Raw genomic sequence first — 19,520 nt, 5'->3', positions numbered from 1 at the left:
AATCTTTTACAGCTTGTCCAAACAGACTCACACAGACATGTATGCATGGACGCAGAAAAGGACGTACACACCAACAAACAAGCAGACACTTTGTGGTAGACCTGTGGTGGTAAAAAAAAGAAAGGTTTTCACTTCCTATGCATGGTATGCCTGAAATAGGACAGTCTAGCTTGATACTGAGACTGAAGCTATGCGTGTGTGTGCGCGCGTGTGTGTGCGCGCGCGCGCGTTTGTGTGTGTGTGTGTGTGTGTGTGTGTGTGTGTGTGTGTGTGTGTGTGTGTGTGTGTGTTCGGCCATGCTGTGTTTCTTTAATGAGCTCAGTTTACACACTTCGTTAATTGGCTGGCACAGCAAAGGACTGTCCAAGATCTACAGGCCAGTCTACACACACACACACACACACACACACACACACACACACACACACACACACACAGAGATACACATCTCCATTTCACTGTGCTTATTTATTCATGTATTAGTTAGTTTGTTCCACTAGGTTCACTTGCAGGCTGCTGTAGTAATTGCCACTATATTCTCTGCATTGATTTCCACTCCAACTGCAACCTTCTGTGCCATGCATGTGAGCCCACACACACCCATGCATCCACACTCAGCGACTCCCCGTGCAAATCTGCCTTTGCAAGAAACAAAGCAAGTGCAGATTGTGCTCTCACTCAATTTATCTATCCATTTATCCAGTTACGTGTATTTCCCTAAAATGTGTTCATTTTGTGGTAACAAAGAGACAGGTGAGACAGCAAAAACTGCAGCCATCCTAATTAAACTATCTGGGAGGGGAGAGCTGAGCTTTCCTTCAGCACACCCCTCATCACACTGGCTGTAAAAATAGCATCAACCCCACAATCCCGGGCAATGTTCTGTCTGCTTGCAGCTCGTGGCTTGTTTTTGGTGAGCAATAGGAGGTATAGTGGAGAGATTTCGCTGTTGCTGCTGCGCATAGACATTCTGTTCAAGCTGGATGTGATAGGGCATTCGGACCAGACTGAAAGTGTGTGAGGGAGACATGCTAAACATGATTACAGATGGGTATGGTGTGTGTGCGTGTGTGTGTGTGTGTGTGTGTGTGTGTGTGTGTGTGTGTGTGTGTGTGTGTGTTTGTGGATATGTGGGCAGGCAGGACAGGAGGCCTGCTGGGAGAGATAACTGCTCAAATCTGTCCTCTCCTTCTCACTCACACCCTTCTGCTCAGACCTCTAAAAGCTTACCCCTTAGGCTTACCCTGCGCATACACACAAGCACACACCCACACACGTACGCACACACAGGATCCTCATATCAACCCTATCCCCAACTCCCATTTCAGTCTCCACAGTTCTCCCAAGTTCATAGCATTTGCTGTTGATTTGAGAGAGATGGACATGGAAAGACAAGACACAGAGGGATGGACAAAAGTGCATTAGCACAGCTCTGTCCAGCCGGGGTTATCATCTATTAATGAGGTGCAAGTTTGCACATGCATGCGCACATATGCGCTCACATACACTAGCAAACACACATTCACAGGGTGAGAGCTGGAAATGGGTCGTTTAATATTTAAACAGGATGCTTTAACGTCGAAATTAAATTAGGGTGGCACAAGGAGATGCTGAGTTTCCCCCAAAACACTATTCAAATCTCATGCTTTCTATAGGTACTAATAATGCATGAAACTCAGTGTAAGTGAAAGAACATGAAGCCTTCTTCACATTCCTCCATTTTTTGTTTACCCTCCCTGTGTTCACTCTCAATCATTCCTTTTTGTTTTTTCACCTGCTGTTCTTCCTCTACAGCGACCCGCTGCCCTCCCTTCTCCTCTTTCTCCCCATGAACAAACAACTCCACGTCAGATAAATTTCCTCTACACCATGCCTCATTGCATTATCTCCTCTTTTCCAAACACCTTTGGGGGTGAGATGGACCAGGCTATGTCAAGGAGATTCTTAAGATCACCATCTCCCCATGCTGGGAAGTCTCAACTGAGAACAAATCTGTTTTAAAGGAGCGAAACAAAGCCACCTCTGCCTCAGACAGCACAGGGAAACACTGTCATCATGTGGGGGGCCTCAACTGTAAGGTGTGTGTGTGTGTGACAGACAACATTCACAGTGAGGAATGATTGTGATCTGATGAATTCATGTCAAGCATACCAAGTAGGGTTACAGCGACCACCTTAAACATGGTTGTTTCCTGGTGTTTGTTCCTGCAGCACCACGGACAGCTCCCTACTGCATAACACAGCACAGCAGTACTCAAAAGGAGCTTTGAGGGCCTTTAGTAGCCTCATTAATGTATTAAGGTGTATGCAGATCGAGCACAGCATTGCTGCCTCTAATCAGACAATATGAAGTATACTCTCAGCTTAGTCTGACAGTAATTCCTATAGCATACAGCATGAAGGGAGGGGTTTAAAGGTTTTCACATGGCATATTCATGGTGAGATTTAACCTAATGAAACCTGAGCAAATTGGTTCAATTTCTGCAGAAACATTTGAATAAGGCAGTGAAACAAGAATTGGCAAGAAATAAGTACAAGAATAATCACCTGAATATTATTTCAAAAGAAAAAGATTTTTTTTTAAAAAAACAAAGAAACAAGAAAATGACTTGGAAAAGGCCTTAAAAATTATAATTATTCTGTAAAATAATTTTAAGTATGTAATTATTATAATTACAAATCCAGTTGTTCACTAGCTTTTTTTTTCTTTTTTCCCAAAAACATTTTTCCCTAGCTTTAAAAAAAAATTTATTTCTCACCAAGTTGCTCAAGGATCCCCCCCCCACGGTGTTTTTGAAGGAAATTTCACCAATTTACTCAGCCTTCATAGATTTAAATACTTGTGAAAGGCAACTGAATGCAGCACAAGAAAAGCGATGTTGCTTCAGGTTTCAAAGGTTTAACTGATAAACCATTAATTCTCATACTTTTGTCTCTCTTGGTTATCCACTGCTGTAATGTCTTCAATGTAAAATGCATATCTCAGTCATTCACATTTCTGTTGTGTAGTAAAGAAAAAAAACATGCATAATCAGAATCAAATCAAGGATTTTTAACATCAAAAGTACCAATTGATCATGAGGACACTCAAGGGAAAAAAAAAAAAAGACTAAAGCTGAAAAGCACCAATGGGAAGCAGGGCAATGGAAGATCAGTGCCTCAATGGGAGACTACACAAAGTTGTTACTACTTTTACTCAAAGGTCTGTACTCCTCCACCGCTGTATTAGCTAGAAATCATGGGTGGAGACCGATTTAAACATGAACTAAACTTGATTTCTCACCTAAAAAAAGCCAGTCTTGAACTATGACTTGCAGGGCAATATCCTTTTTTTTTTTTTTGCTCTTTATACTGACGGGAATGAGGGTCATATAACTCAGGATATTTCTTGACCCTATCCATTCTTCAGCACACACACAAGAGACAGCAACAGCAAGAAGTTCAATTTCAATTCAATTCAGTTTTATTTATATAGCCCAATATTACAAATCACAGTTTGCCTCGGCGGGCTTTACAACATACGACACCCTCTGTCCTTGGACCCTCACGGTGGATGAGGAAAAACTCCTCCCAGAAAACCCTTTAATATAAAGGAGATAAAGAGAGGAGTTGAGCTGCCACAGGAGCAGAAAAGAAGAGCTTTTACAAGAGCTGGGATGCACAGGCAAGTGCATCAAGGCAAGTTTTTTTTTTTTTTAGGTGCAATGAGGCTAGAATTAGTATAGTGATTTGAAGTGTTGCAGAACAGCACGTCCATGAGCGCTGTTGCGTGCCTTGTGCAGGATTGTTGTACACAGAGAACAATAGGGGCCACTGTATGGACGAGCAGTGTTTGGTGACAGTGTGCTTCTGTTTTTAGACTCCACAGTCATGCTAGCAGCTCTTTGAGAATGTACAGCTGCACATTGAGCTAAAACCTAATGCCACCATGCTAACTATAACAATGCAAACATGCTGATGTTTATGTTTCCTGCATGTTTAATGTAACCACCTTCTTTTAGCATTTTTATTTTGTTTTTGCTAATTGGGCTAAACACAGTACAGCTGAGGCAGATGTCGTTTGTTTTTTATGTCATAAATTAAAGTATTGAATACTTCGGGGTGGCTGTGGCTCAGGAGGTTGAGTGTGTCGTCTACAAAATGGAAGGTCGATAGTTCGATCTCTCCTCCAATGTGCATTTCGAAGTATCCTTGGGCAAGATACTGAACTCCAAATTGCTCCTAGTGGCTGTTCCATCACCGTGTGATTGTATATTAATGTTTAAAAACTGAGTAACAGGTGGCACCTTGTGCGCTAGCCTCTGCCTCAAGTGTATGAATGTGTGTGTGAATGGGTGAATGTGTCAAGTGTGAAAGTGCTTTGAGTGAGCGCACAACCAGAAAAGTGCATACAAGTGCAAGTCCATTTACCTGGTGATGGCACTAGATGAGAAGTCAGGGGATCAATTACATTGTTTCAGGGGAAACGAATTTATGTGCCAAATTATATGGCATTCTGTCAAATAGTTGTCAAAACTAGGGCTGCAGCTATCGAATATTTTAGTAATCGAGTATTCTACTGAAAATTCCATCGATTAATCGAGTAATCGGATGAAACATATTTTTGTTTAGTTAAAGAGCAATTATAAATATACATGAGACAATAAGACATTTCACCTAACAATGAACCATTGGTTTCCTTTTTTAACTACCCAGTTAGCTTTATTATGTTTTTATTTTCCACCCTCATCACTCTACAGCGCTGTGTTTTTACAGATTAAATAAAGCCTGTATGAAAGGCACGTTAGCCACGCATCGACAGTAGTCATAATTAATAGAAACCTAGCCCTCCGCAGGGCTAACGTTATGTTAGCAAGGTACAGTAACGTTAATCTCATTAATTAGCGCTACGTTAACTTAACTTTGCCTTGAGTAAACAGGGGGCCTTCGGTGGAGATGCTGCAGCATTGAAGACGTACTGTTGTGGTATGCAAGCGCTGTCTTACAGTGAATACACGCAGCAGTGTTCGCCTTGGTGTCCAGCTTGAAATTCTCCCACACTTTTGACATTTTCTGCCTTTTCTTTGTGCCTTTCTCTTCGCTTTCGTCGCCTTCTTTGTCGTTACCTCTTCATCCATGGTTAAAACCAAACATATCCGCCGCCTCTTTTTTATTCCTTTACGTGTGTGACGTCCGCGCGTTGTGCCGCATTAGAAGTAGTCCGGGCGAAATACCATGTTTTGAGCTGGCAAAATTAAACGATTCCTCGAGGCAGAGAAAATTCCCCGATCATTTTTTGTAATCGAGTTACTCGAATTATTTGAGGAATCGTTTCAGCCCTAGTCAAAACCATAAATGTCATAACATAAATGTGCCCGTGGAAACATCAGTGGATCACAAAGTCATTAAGGATTCATGCTCTGAGAACTAAGAATCTACTGAACCATGAATGTGCAAAAATGTCATGGCAATACATCTAAAAGTTATGGAGAAATTTCAGTCTGGACCAACAGGCCATCATTGCTGTCTACAGAGCCAAACCGCTACCATGGTTACATATTTAACTTTCTGCTGTCAAAATTTACTCAAGATAGTACACACATGCATAAGGGGTCAAAACCGAAAAATATGTATGTGAGATAAGCTCAATAAAATGTGTAGAAAACATATTGACAGAAAAAATTGACAATGTAATTCCTTGTGACCAAAAGCCCTAAAGCCACCGGCATCACAAATTAAGCTCCTCTTTGTGCCCTTCTCTGCCACAGCTGCAGCTCGGGAGAGGACACAAGGCCAGCTCAGCCTCATCACATAAAGGCAGGCGGAATGCTAATAAAGTTGGATTCAATCAAATTGAAAGCAGTCTTTTGGTAATTCATGGCTTTAAAATTAGAATTCTTGTTCTGCATTCAGAGCCTCGCTCTCTGCCTCTCCCACACAGCCTGAGTCTTGACTCGAACTGAGAGAATGTTGTGTTATCCCCTGACAAGATCGTACAAACACGTAAACACTTTAAAATAATACGATTCCAAATTATCTTAAAGTGGCTTTGAGTGAAATCCTTTTTCCTTCTTGAAACATGATCTTTGGTGCTTAAACAAACACTGCTGGTATTCCATTTCTTACAGTAGATGTAATCTTTCTGTAGTCACTGTTGCTTTTTCCTCACACCGTTTGTTGATTAAAGGAGCAGTGTGCAGGGTTTAATGGCATCTAGTGGTGAGGACAGCAGATTGCAACCAGCCAAACATCTCACAGATAGTATTCATTAGTGTTTGGTGTTAGGGAGGTTTTTACTGGGAGCTTAATTATCCACAGAGGTCTCTTCCTCTCCAAAACAAATGGACCAAGTGATTAAAACCTGTTAAAACACCGAATAAAGCAGTTTCATGTTACAAATCAGTGTTTCTCAAATGCTGTTTAGCATGTTGGATACAGACCGTTGGCCCAGCACCTGCTAACTCATGCTCATCTTTTGTCTCTGATAACTTAAGATCCAGAAGTTCAGGAGGTTTTCCCAGGAACAGAATTATCCACAGGGGTCACTTCCTCTTCAGAACAAATGGACCAGTGATTTAATGCAGTAAAAACCCTGTATAAAGCAATTTCACACTAAAAATCTATTTTTTTTTAGATGCTGTTCAGCTGGTCGCGGCTGGGCTTCTAAACGCGGTGATCAATGTGAAAATGCAAATGATTTTATCTAAGGTCTGTGTTTGATTTGTTTTTTTCTATTCTGTGACACAATATACATAAACATATACATATACATGGTAGTGCAACATGACGGATTCGTTAGACAAGGATTCGCTCCTTATGTGCATATAAACTGCTCATTCTAAGGTTAGGAAAACACATCGATTCTTATTTTCAGGTGATTAAACACTCAAGAAAACATACTTATATAATTATTTTTGCCAATATATCCCTCTAAATTCTACACACTGGACCTTCAAGTCATTTTATGCCTTTCTTTTTGATTTCCCCTTGATATGTTTCTTGCACGTTTATTGTACCAAACATCAAGGCAAATTCCTTGTAAGTGAAAACCTACTTGGTAATAAATCTGATTCTGGTTCTGATTTCTTTCCATACCGACATATATCTTTGTCTCCTCGGCCTTGGGGCTATCAGTAAGTCCAGCTAAGCAACACATCCCTGTAATGAACAACTGTGGCTGCTGGCAGAAATATAATGACCATCATTATCTGTCCAACAGATGGTGCAGTCCAGAAATGACCAAACCAGCAGTGAATGTTTAAGATGACAAAAGCTAGATTGATGTTGTATGAAGGCATAAACAGAGCATTTCAAAGCTGTTTATTTGTAGAAAACGTTGCAGACTAATACCTTAAACCAACCCAAACGCCACAGTTTGTGTGCATGCATATGTGCATGGCTGTAGCCCTCAGAGGGCTCTGGCTAATGGCAGTGTCATAATATTAGTCATATTAGGAGGGGATTAGTAAGAGAAGCCGTCTTAAGGATGTGATCCCTGGGAGGGGGTGCCAGATACTGCTTGTATTACTGTCAGCCCTGACTCGCACACACACTGGGAGCCTAGCAGCCTCGCCTGCTTTCCTCAATAGGATCTGTAGAGAAACATGACACACTGAAGCGCACCACCTACTGTAGCTCATTCCCCTCTTCCTGTGTGTGTTTTTTTATCTCATCTATTGGAGTGCTGGTGTGAAACGTGTCTGGTAGAAAAACAGAAATGCTGCGGCTGTGTTGGAAGGTTGAAGTGTGCGGATTAGGAGAACCAGACCTGCGCTCTTGAGCCTCTTAACAAGGTGTTCCCTCTTACCGGGCAGACTGTCATTTATGTTTGAAGCCGAAGTGGCAAACTTATGTAACAGTATGTTTCTGAGAAAGCAGTGTTAATACCAGTGGAGGGCGCACAAGCTTTATACATTATTTTTAAACATTTGAAATAATCAAAATAATTCATTTTTTTAGTATTTTGACATTAATTCAAGTGATTATACCGTAGAAATAAACTGCTTAGACATTCTCTATCTGTAATTGGGACTTTTCACAACTCTATTCCACTCTGTCAAAAGTGAAAGTATTACATTAGATCTAATGTTTGTATTATCAATATGCGGGTTGACATATTGCGATACTTTGCTCCAGCTGTATTCAGCTTCCTCTGTTTTTACATCTAGCTCTAGTATGGCAGCCACTTATATGTAGCTATTACAACAATATCAGCCATTTCAAGCGTCACTGGTCCAGTACAATCAGCAATTTTGGGGCTGAAAAATAAAGCTAACATGGGAATGCCAAAAACTGCAGTTCCTCTAATGGACACTTAAACACAGTAACTTTACATTAATGACATAGCTTGCATTAATGATGTAACTTCAATGTTAAAACTATGTAAACTTTAAGTGAGCTTTGAGTTATCTTAAGTTATGTCATCTCCTAAATTTAACAACAGTAATTTTACTTGCCTAAAGCTAACCTCTGCAACTTTACATTAATTATGCAACTTTACATTTAGTAAAGTGAAGTCGTTTATGGGGCACTGATTCTTGAGATATCATATGAACTACTGTTTTTTTTTTTTTTTGCATAATTAAGGGTGTGACCGCTTTGAGGGACAGGTAGCCTGCGAGGTGTCACTTTGGGCTCTGTCAGATCCACCCCTCAATCTTCCACAAAAACCAATGGGTGGCATCACAGTGGCCCTTTTTTTATTTTTATTTTTTTTACAGTCTATGGTCCAGTCAGAGGACAGCAATGTGGCCAAAAAACAAGCTGTTTATGGGTATGGCATGGTGGGCTAAACTGTAGGCTATTGCCACTTTTTATATGCACAATTACATGATGATATTGCTACAACAGAAGCAGTACTGTTAAATCTAAATGGAAACATTTAAATAGTCCTTAGCTATGCTATCCGAAGCTTGTGGTTGGGGTGTGTTTTCATGTCTTCTTCAGTTGGAGTCAAAGCTTAAAGTCCACAAGGCTAAACAATAGCATTGCTAGTGTGTAGTGTGTGGTTGACATGTGGACACAAACATATTAAAATATGTGTATGTGTGCATACTGTACATATGTGTACAGTGTATATTTCTCCACCACCTTCTTGATCTCTGCCATTAGTGGGCTTCAAGCTAAATGCCAGCTACTTATAAACCGCACATACACACCACAACCATCCCTCAAAACTGCAGTAATTATGACTGTGTATGCACTCCAGCACAAACATACCAGTCTCCAGTATATAAAGCTTCATACTGAATTCATAATTGCGTAATTAGATATAATTGCATGTGCTGTGGGCTTGCCTGACAACCTAATGAGGCAGCCGTAAAATAGCTAGTGGTTCCACTTATAAGAACATAATGAAAGACTACAAGATAAAAGGGCATGCACAGACAAACACAAGCAGCCAGCAGGATAGGCCCTGAGACACACACGGGCAAAAAGTGTAGAAATTATTGAAGGAAAGAAGTGAGTGAGTTTACGACTCTCATTATACTCTGTCAACAGCGGCTCAGTTCATCAGCGGCTGTGAGTGTCTCTGTGGTTCCAATATCCCAGCCTTTTGGGACGTCATTTGCTCCTAACCTTTCCTTTACCACCGCCAAAGGGATGACCAAGACCCACACAAAAACGCCTCAGGAGAGCAGAGATAGCACACAAACACACACACTTGCCCGGGTCTAACTATGCTGGCCTAATGACCACAGTGATTGCTGTGTGTGTTTATTGATGAAGAAAGCTGCCGCAGGGTTGTATGTGTGGCCTAGCTCTGACTTCTGGCTCCTCGTTGCCATCAGCCATAATGAGTCAGCCATGATGCCGCCAAAAGCTACAGTGTCAGTGTCGGCCCGTTTATTACCGTCGCTGTAAATGATACCACATCTCCAGCCCACACACTGGTGGAGACTCCTGTCACTGCAGACTCATTAGCAGAAGCTATAGCTGCGCCAAAATCAACAAATCAAATTGGTTTTCTTAATAAGTTGCAACGTGTCACTGCACATTTGGGTGCTACAACTGCAACTGTAGATATAGTTAACCTGAACACCATGAATTTAGCTACCATGGTACCGCAGCATCCACCATGATCTAATGTTTTTTTGAAATGATATTATAACAATAAGCCCACAGGTTTTACAGTTCTGCAGCACAAAGCTAATGTCAATCAAACAACTGCTTAGAAGGCAAATTGTTTGCCTCGTCTTTAACACAATGTTATTTATTGATATTTAGGAGGGTAAAAAGTAAAAGACATTCACAACCAGCTCGCTTCAGTCTGTAGAGAGTGTACGCAGTGACAGAGGTGTGGAGAAACTATGGAGCATTTCTGTAACATGCAGTTCTCCATCTCTGAGTTTGTCTGTTAGTGTGAAAGAGTCAGAGGGAGATATAAAAGAAGGCCTCGAAAGAGCCTTGATCAAGCCTCTCTGAGGGTTTTTTCACCTCCCCATTATATGGGCATCCAATGCTCCAGCCCAGAATGATTTAAAATTATCCCTTCATATATGTATGTATGTATATGTGTATCTATCTATCTGTATATCTGTCTATCTATCTATGTATCTGTGTGTTTTATGTTTTTAAAAAATACAAATTGTTCTAATATTTTTTTTAAAAAAAGCCTGATCTAATAATCTGCCATTCCATTCATACTTGAACTTGAATAACTTTACTTATTTACGTCCCATGACTGTTAACATATTTTTCCAGCTCTAGTCAATACATTTTTAATTATAGCAGTTAAGTATTCTGTATCTTAATACTAATTACAGCTGCTTTTTTTCATTACAATTTATAATTGATCCAGAAAGTTTAAAAAAAAAAACCAAAACTTATTTTCAACCTGCCTTGGGTCAAAACAATGTGGGTAGCATGTGTAGATGAACTGCGGTAAACTTCCCTCCATCTAAACAGTGCCTGGATATCCCTCCTCACCCCCACAGCGATAAACTGCCAAATGATGCAGAGTTATATTGGCTCTCGGGCTGTTGTTCAAACTACAGGATTCAAAGACTGTAGAGCTGATAGTTACACCTCTCTCTCTCTCTCTCTCTCTCTCTCTCTCTCTCTCTCTCTCTCTCTCTCTCTCTCTCTCTCTCTCTCTCTCTCTCTCAAATTCGGACCAAAATCTGATCAAATGGTAAGACTAGGCAGTGCTGTTCAAAAATAAATCGATATTATGTTACTGCACTGCCTATTTCTCCCCTAAAATGTTTTCAGAAATGTATAGAGATTGTGAACAGGAAGTCAGCGCAATACTGCTTCCTGCACAGGGAAAGCGGGGGCAATAAAAACATAAAGAGATCATACGGTAAAACCAGGATTCTGTTACATGTTAAATATTTCTCATCTGAAATGTTTTCTGAAACATGTTTAAGCTTACAGTTTAACTGTAATAAGAGATCTGACCAGCCCCGGATGTTTCACATGTACCAGTCCACATTAAATCATCCACCACCAAGAGCGTTTATTGGTCTGGTGCAGCGCAATGCATTCTGGTAGTTGTAGGTTTTCTATCTATTTGGCAGAAGTGTCCTTTTCTTTGTTTTCTCTGTTCATATAGCACCAAAGTATTTGCATCTTTCTGGTGCAGAGATAGCCTAGTTTTAGCTGAGGACTGTCTATATTGATGAAATAAGGTGTCAGAGTGCATGAAAAGCATTGCAAAAGAGATTGTTCATAAAACATTTTTTTAAATCCGAGTTAAGGATCCCCCTGGACCCCCTACTGAGGTCCTTGCTAAGTTGCCAATTTCCTCAAACCCTGGATACGCCCCTGATTGTCACTGAATGATTAGTAGCTCCCTTCAGTGGCGACTGAGAGCACGGAAGTCAGACCGGTCAGGCACAGTACTTTACTTCCTGGTGAAAATCTCATTAAAAGAAAAGAAGTGATGCATTCACTTACTTAGGTACACACTGAAGTGCATTTGATTGCCTAACTTAGGAAAAAAGTGAAAAACTACATAGTCAGTGATCTTTTTAACTAATCAATCAAAATGCCCACCTCTATTTTAAAAATGAAAATGTAAGCTAGAGAGCGACAGTGAGACAGCACAGCAGAGAGTTTGGTCAAGAGAGATGGCCATTAACAGTGTAAATGAAGGGAAACATGTAATGACAGGACCCCAGAGTCACTGATGAGGGTGATGGATGGCTTTCAACTCAAATACATGGCAGGTCATCACTCACCACAGACATAAACACACACACAGGCGCTCTTACGGTGCATTTTCACACACTGAATCACACACTCACTCATGCTCCCTCTCATTCTCTCCCTTATTAACCTTCTGCACATCCACTTACACTATTCAGCATTGTAATGTTGGCACTGCAATCAGATATATAGCCTTGGATAACACTCATGTATACACACACACACACACACACACACACACACACACACACATACACGCGGGGCATCATTCACCGATGCCCTATCACATAGCCTCATTAGTCAGAGAAGGAAGGGACTGCCACACAGTATTCCCCTGTCATATCAGTCTCCTCTGTCTCTTTGCCACAAATAATCATCATTATCTATTACCAATTGCTCATTATTTTCAATTAATTTATTAATCTGTCAGCACAGAAAATGTCAGCAAACAACCACAGAAGAACAGAATTCAACATGATGTCTTAATATTGCTAATTTATTCTGACTGTGTTTTAATTAATATGGCCATAACTGGCAATGGTTTTTATTTGAAAAAATAAATTAATTTATGGCAGTAATTACTGGTTGTTTTTATTGTTAATTAATCTTTTTGATTATTTAAGTAACAGCAGCCTCCCGTCTTTTTCTTAATTTTCTTATGTCTTCAAATTTGACGTTTTGTCCGACACATTGTCCCAAACCCCAAGACACTTAATTTATATATATATAAAAAAGAAAATGCAGCAAATCCTCACATCTGAGAAGCTCTAACCAGATTTCCTTTTTGCATCTTTGCATAATAAATGACTCAAGGAATTACTCACCTATCGAAATTGTTAGGGGGACTCAACATTATCTCTTAAAATTATTTATTTTGTCAGACAAATGTCCATAACACAAAGATATTCAATTAGCAGTGATATTACAAAAAAGAAAAGTGGCGCACAACCATATGTTAGAAGCTAGAAACAGACTTTTTAAGTATTCATCTTTTATCAGTGACCTATAAATTTTAAATTCTCACACTAACTCTTGCATTTGTGTTGTCCTTTGTTATTTTTTGTTTTTGTTTTGAAGATTCAAGATCTCTTTATTGGCACCGAAGGAAATGTGTCGTGAACATAAAGTCTGACACATAAAAATACACACATATGCAAAAACAGATGTAAAGTGCATAGCACAAACAAGTGCAGACATACAGTGCATCCGAATACATGCAAAACATCACAACAACGTGATGAAGAAAGCAGGTTAGTCATTTACAATCGTAATTTCTAGAAGACAGGGTTGATCCAAGAGACAGCTCCGAAAGAAAAAAAAATGCGAGGTGAAACCAAACGGAAGCGAATATGGTGTTGCTTTTTACTTCCAGTTTCACTGGCGAGCATGTTTACAAACAGTAATCGACAATCTTTCATAGGTAAACATTTAAATGTAGCACCACCAGAGACACAAAATGTCCTCTCCACTGTGCACTTACATGGTTGAGTTGACAGTAAAGTTATGTTGCATCTATCATTTTATGTTAAAGTTGTTGGAGATCAACTAAGTGATCTATAATTAATTTTCTCTCATCTGACTTCAGAATTTACCACCTGACTGTTTGAGCTCTTCACACGGCCCTCACTGTGACAAAGATGGTCACTGTGAGATATGCTTGATGTTTTCCCCCATGCAACTTCTCTCTTCTCTCCCTCCCTGTGGTCTTCACCCCTTCCTTGCTCTATAGTCAGGGGAAGCAGTGTGTGGGGCACAGAGGTGCTGGGTAAACAGTGGTTCTGCAAAGTGCTTTTTCCCGGGCTGTGTATACCTGGGTAATAGAGGCAGTAATGGAGTTTGTTCAGGCTAAGGTAATCCTGGAGCTGCGAGCGCAGCATCTGCTGCTGTTTCCCTGCGCCGCTGTTCTGTTCCACAGCAGGTACTGATGCTGTTGTAGCTGTCACCGTTACTGTCCTACACAAGCCATTTGGGAGCAAAGCAAAGTGTGTATGTGTTTGTGTGAATGTGTCTTCTCTGCAACAACAAAAAAAGTGTGTCAAAAAATATGTGTGTGTGTGTGTATATACGTCTGTGTGCATCCTGAGCAAAAATTGCGTACAGATAAAATGCAAGATGTGTGTCTGTGGGGGAGTGAAGGTGTCAGGATGTGTTTGTGGTTTTTGGAGAATTTTGTGTTTGTGTGTGTGTGTGTGTGTGTGTATGTGTGTGTATGTCTGTGTGGACAAAGAATCTAAAAAATATATGTGTTTGGATGTTATAGCTCACCTTTGGGAGGTGGGATAAGAACAGGGCTGGCGGCTAGGAATGAATTTACGGGGCTCGATCTCCCAGAAACAATTTCTTTATGTGGGTTACACACATTTAGAGTGGCTACTCGTCCCCCCTGGGCCTCGGCACACCACACACAGCTACTGGAGATGGCCAATGAAATACAGAACACCTTTTATAGGACACATGCTTTTTATTTATTTTTATTTATCCCCTGTAGCTTTCCCTCTTTTTTTTCTTTCCCTATCTTTCTCTCTCTCGCTCTCTCTCTCTCTCTCTCTTTCTCTCTCTCTCTCTCTCTCTCTCTCTGTTTAGGTCTCACTCGTTCCTGTTTTCTTATTTCTGTTCTTTCTTTTTCATCCTCTCCTATTCTCTTCTCATCATGCACAGCTACAGGAGGTGGCAAATGAAAACAAGATAACTTTTTTCACATGCTTTACTTTTTGTTTCTTCGAGATGCTCTCCTTGTCTGTGTCTCTCTCACCTGTCTCTCTCTCCTTTTTCCCTATTTCGTTCTGTCTCTCCTGCCTCTTTCTTTGTCTCTCTCTCTTACTCTCTATATTTTCCTCTCTTTTTCCTCTCTCTCTTGTTTCTCCAATCCTGTCTTTCTTTCCTGCCCCTCTAGACAGCAGCATTATTCCCATGGCCCAGGGGGCTTATTGCTAGAATTCAAGGATAAAGAAAGCGAGAGAGAGTAATGAAGGCAGAGGGAGCATGTGTGTGTTAAACGTACACAGGGAGGCATCATATACTGTAAAAGAAGTGTACGTAGCCACCTGACATCACTCATTGATTTTTGGACTCCCATTTTGAGGCTGAGAGTTTGGCAGTTTGGCCATTGCTATCTTAATATTTTGGAACCAAAAGTAATCACATTTGGACAAGAGGGTGGAGCTGTGGAGCAAAACCTGAGGACGCTGCTTGCTGCAATTTGTCAATCACAAAGTAGCCACGCTCAGAGAATACCCCGCTTTATGGTCTATTTTACTTGAAATGGGACCATAATTTACAAAGTAATCATGCTGTATTGAAGAAGACTTGAAACTAGCCATTTAGAACATAAAGTCACTAGGAAAGTGTTTACTGAGGTAATAAAGTGCGAAGCAGAGTCATTTTCTCATAGACTTGCATGCAACTAGACTTCTTTGTGCAACCAGTGGAGTCGCCCCCTGCTGGCCATTAGATAGAATGCCGGTTTAAGACATTACTGCATTGCCTTCAATTTTCAGACCTGAAGAGATATGGTGAAGTTGCGGGATATAGAGACAAGAAAGATTTCTGTATTTTTGAGTATTATGACTATGTGTGTGTGTGTGTGTGTGTGTGTGTGTGTGTGTATGTGTATGTTTGTGTGTGTGTGTGTGCGTGCGTGCGTGCATATATGTGCTGAATTAATCTTGTAGCTGGAATGCAAATCTGTTGTCACAGTCACAGTCACATTGTGGGGACTCAATTCCCACCAGGGGACCAAAATCTGGTCCCTACAAGAATAACAAGTTATTTTAGATTGAGACTATTTTCAGCTAAAGATACTGTGTGTGTATAAAAGTGCATCTTTGCTTCTTTTTTTGGGGGGGGGGTGTTTCATACCTTTATTGCATAGTGATTAGTGGAAAGGTGACAGGGAATGAGGAAGAGAGAGATGCATCAAAGGTCATGGTGGGCGTCTTAATCTCTGTGCCACAGGGGAGCCCCAGTGCATGTTTGCTTTTGAAAAATAAATGGCTGCATGTGAAGAGCAGTGTAGGGGATAATACACTGCTTTGTAACCAGCAGGTAAACACTCAAATTCACAATTGTTTTCCAGTTGTAATTTTACTACATTTCAAAATGTGCTCATTGTTTTCATTCACTCAGTGCACTCCCTTCACTCGCTCTTCGGCACACTGAAGGAGATCACAAGCCATGGGACTTGTTTAAACTGGACCATTCTAGACTGCCTCTTTATGGCAACATGATCAAAAGCACATAGCTAAGGACCCCCTTTGCAGCCCATAACATAATCCTAAAGTTTATCTAACCAAAGCAATGCTATATCTCCCTTTCCAAAGAATATGTCTAAATTCTTACAAAGACAGAAGATTAAAAGAGAATTTGCACAACACACACAAACCTTCTTCTTTACAACATTCTCTTTTCATGTTATCTCAGTCAAATACTCTTCTTGGCTTTGAAGGAGATATAATGTGATTCAGCAAACATGGCTTTACATATTTAAGTAATAACACATGAGGAGAAGCGCTGTTGTGTTTTATTTAGTGGAGCGGGTGGGCAGCCTGTCGCAGGAAGCAGCTGAGATTACTAAATGTTTCCTAAATGACACGGCACAAAAGTAGACTTGATACACTTATGTAAAGGCACACAAAATATTTAAGCTTTATTAAAAAATGAAAAACTAAACACTGTTATCTGCTCACTTAATTCCTCTGCGTCCTCATTTTTCAATATTTCTTTCTTTCTATTTCTAACCCTCCATCTTAGTCCTTATGGTCAGCAACATAAGCAGAAAAACCTGGAGTGTTTTATTGAATGAACCGGTTGTGATGTAACATCTCATGGTGGTATTCATCAGCCTGTGGCCATATTAAATATACATTCGAGCACCAGTCTACGAGCAACTAATCAGCGGCCGTACATTTATTTGTTTCTCTTAATGGCTTCCTGTATTTTCCCCAGTCGTGGTCCCACCTTTACTCCCCTGCCTTCCTGCATCTCTACTCTCCTGTCAGTCATGTCTCACAGTCAGCTCTCTTCCCCCTTTTTCTGTAACTCCCTCACTCCTCTCCTCTGCCTCGTCTCCTCTTCTGTGTTCCTCGCAGAGGCTCATGAAAACAGAGTGGAGAGTAAGAGACAGATGGAGCAGGAGCATGTCAAAAAATTATATTCACATTTGGGATGACCATCTTTGTTTGAATCAAACCAGCTTGTGCGCACACATGCAGATTTTATAAACAAGTCAAGGTCACGAAAAGGCCAGGAATTTGATCAGATAAAATGATGAGGAGACCTAAATATCATCATATCACCTCCAACAATGTGTGTTAACATAAGTACAACAACTTCAACACCTCACAACCTCCACCCTGCCATCAAATTGATGTTGCCACTGTCACCAATAAAGGTCATCTTATGAATCACCATCTACAGTACATCGGGTGATCCATGGTGTTGTGCAGAAGACGCCCACTGCTGCGTTCAGGGTGATGAGTTTCCCTACATGCTCCATACACATCTTCATATTTTCATTATGTAAAAAGCAGTATATTCCTGTCATATGTTGACAATGCAAACCACTGTGGTTTTTAAGTGGAAGACAAGTAATGGTGAGAGGGTTCCTTAACTGTTCATTTTCCGTGAAATAAGGCGACAACATACTTATCATTTAGCGCCTCTGGATGCAGCACAGCTCATAGAATCAGTCAACAAAAAGTATGCAGCTGTTTGCCCCCGCTAAACACCAGCTCTGCATAAAATAGCACATGAACCCAGCGCCATATGCCCGTATACGCACAGCGAAGACCTGCGTGCCCCCTGTGCGCGTGTGTGTGTGCGCGCGCGTATGTGTCAAAGACAGAGAGAGGGGGAGAGAGGAGGGAGGGTACACTATATAGGCTGTGCAACACCTGAAACAACCGCAATCATTTGTCTTTGCTATAAAATCACCACCGTGATAATAAAACTGATAGCGCACCAGAGCAGGCTGATGGGATATTACCACGAAGCAATATTTTTGCATAACTCCCCCACCTTCATAAAATCAAATCCACGTCTCTTCCCTAAAATGGAACAGATGAAGTGTAATCCATTCTGTGCGTAAATGGTTTTCAAAGACGAGATAACCAGCAGAGTGTTATACAAGCGCATCCATGCGTGGCAGGTGTGACACCAATTTACTTTTTTATCACGCACACTTTTCATACAGTTAACAAAACGCGTTAAAGCCGCGGGATGCAGCACCAGGCTGCTGTGTGCAGGCGCAAAGGCTGTCCAGTGATCCATACCTGTTGGTGCGGTGTGGTCTTGTTCTGTTAGCCCAGCAGGTGATCCTCTCTCCTCATAGCCGCTCCGCTATCCGAGACGGAGGAGAGGCTCGCATCCCCTCTCCGGTACCATAAAACGGCTCCTCTCTCACAGGTTCGACTGTAGCGGAAAAGTTATACCATAGCATCCACCTCCGCAGCCGGGCTGGAGAGAAACGATGGCAAGTGTCACCTCCTCGGGTTAAAACCAGCGGTTACTCCGGGTGCAAGGAAAGATCCCCCGAAAGTTCCGCTCCTCCTCTGCTCCTCTGCGCAGCGGGCTAGACAGGAAACTTAGTTATTAAGCCATAGCAACATGGAGGAAACATCCAACTTAAACCTTCTCAATCAGCATTTTGTTTTTGCCTCGAGAAGCCCCTCTTTATCCTCTTTTTGGAAGAAGCGATGAGAAAGTGTGTCGGGACAGAGGTGCGATGCGGTCGGGGAGTCAGGCAGACTGTTGGTGCGCTCCCTTCGGTCCGCCTGGAAGATGGAGAGCGCGGCTCGACTGTCAGCTGTGAAGTGGAGCAGCGCTCCCTAGCGACCCCAGGGGGGAACAGCTGACTACAGAGGCGCATGTGATAAACGTAAATGATACTATATAGCAGCGACGTCCAAAGTCTAGACAACAAACAAGCAAACAAACGGTTTGCAGACTTTTCCTGCTAGGGAGTAGACATTGCCACAGCAAAGCAGGGGTGTAAGAAAATGTCGATGCACTTGAGTATCGCGATTTTATGTTTTGTGTTTTTGGAAATTGATACAGTGTTGATTTTCTAAATTAATATTGTATAGGTGTTTAAACCCCCTGACTGCTAGATAGCAGTGCTGCCGACCTAACAACATATTTTTAGCGTTACAGAGGCTGTGATAAATACAGATTCTAATGTTCTGATCGCATTTTTAAAAAAGTAAGCTTTTTCTTGCTCAAATTTTATGCAGGAGTAGGTCTGGAGTGGTCTTTGATAGCTTTCCTTAAAATTAGATCTAAACAATACTTAAGTATATTGCCTTGCTTACAGTATTGCAATATGTATGCATTGAACTGTAACTTGTGTTGGGGTATTTATTTTATCGCCAGATTCTTGCCAACACAGAGCCC

At 41.2% G+C, this 19,520-nt stretch overlaps 1 protein-coding gene across 1 annotated transcript in view; it reads right to left on the bottom strand.

The window, feature by feature from the left end:
• The window catches only part of LOC121947294 (chemokine-like protein TAFA-2), a 105,214-nt gene extending 86,305 nt beyond the window's left edge, over positions 1 to 18,909 (bottom strand). Inside the window, exon 1 of the mRNA XM_042492276.2 lies at positions 18,401 to 18,909. The gene's annotated coding sequence lies outside the window, so the exon portion shown is untranslated. The remainder of the gene's footprint in view (positions 1 to 18,400) is intronic.
• Positions 18,910 to 19,520: the final 611 nt, after the last annotated feature.

The sequence above is a fragment of the Plectropomus leopardus genome, chromosome 9 (assembly GCF_026936395.1).
Source record: "Plectropomus leopardus strain MGB_pleo_1.0 chromosome 9, ASM2693639v1, whole genome shotgun sequence".
NCBI lineage: Eukaryota > Metazoa > Chordata > Actinopteri > Perciformes > Serranidae > Plectropomus > Plectropomus leopardus.
This window is presented reverse-complemented; position numbering and strand designations above follow the sequence as displayed.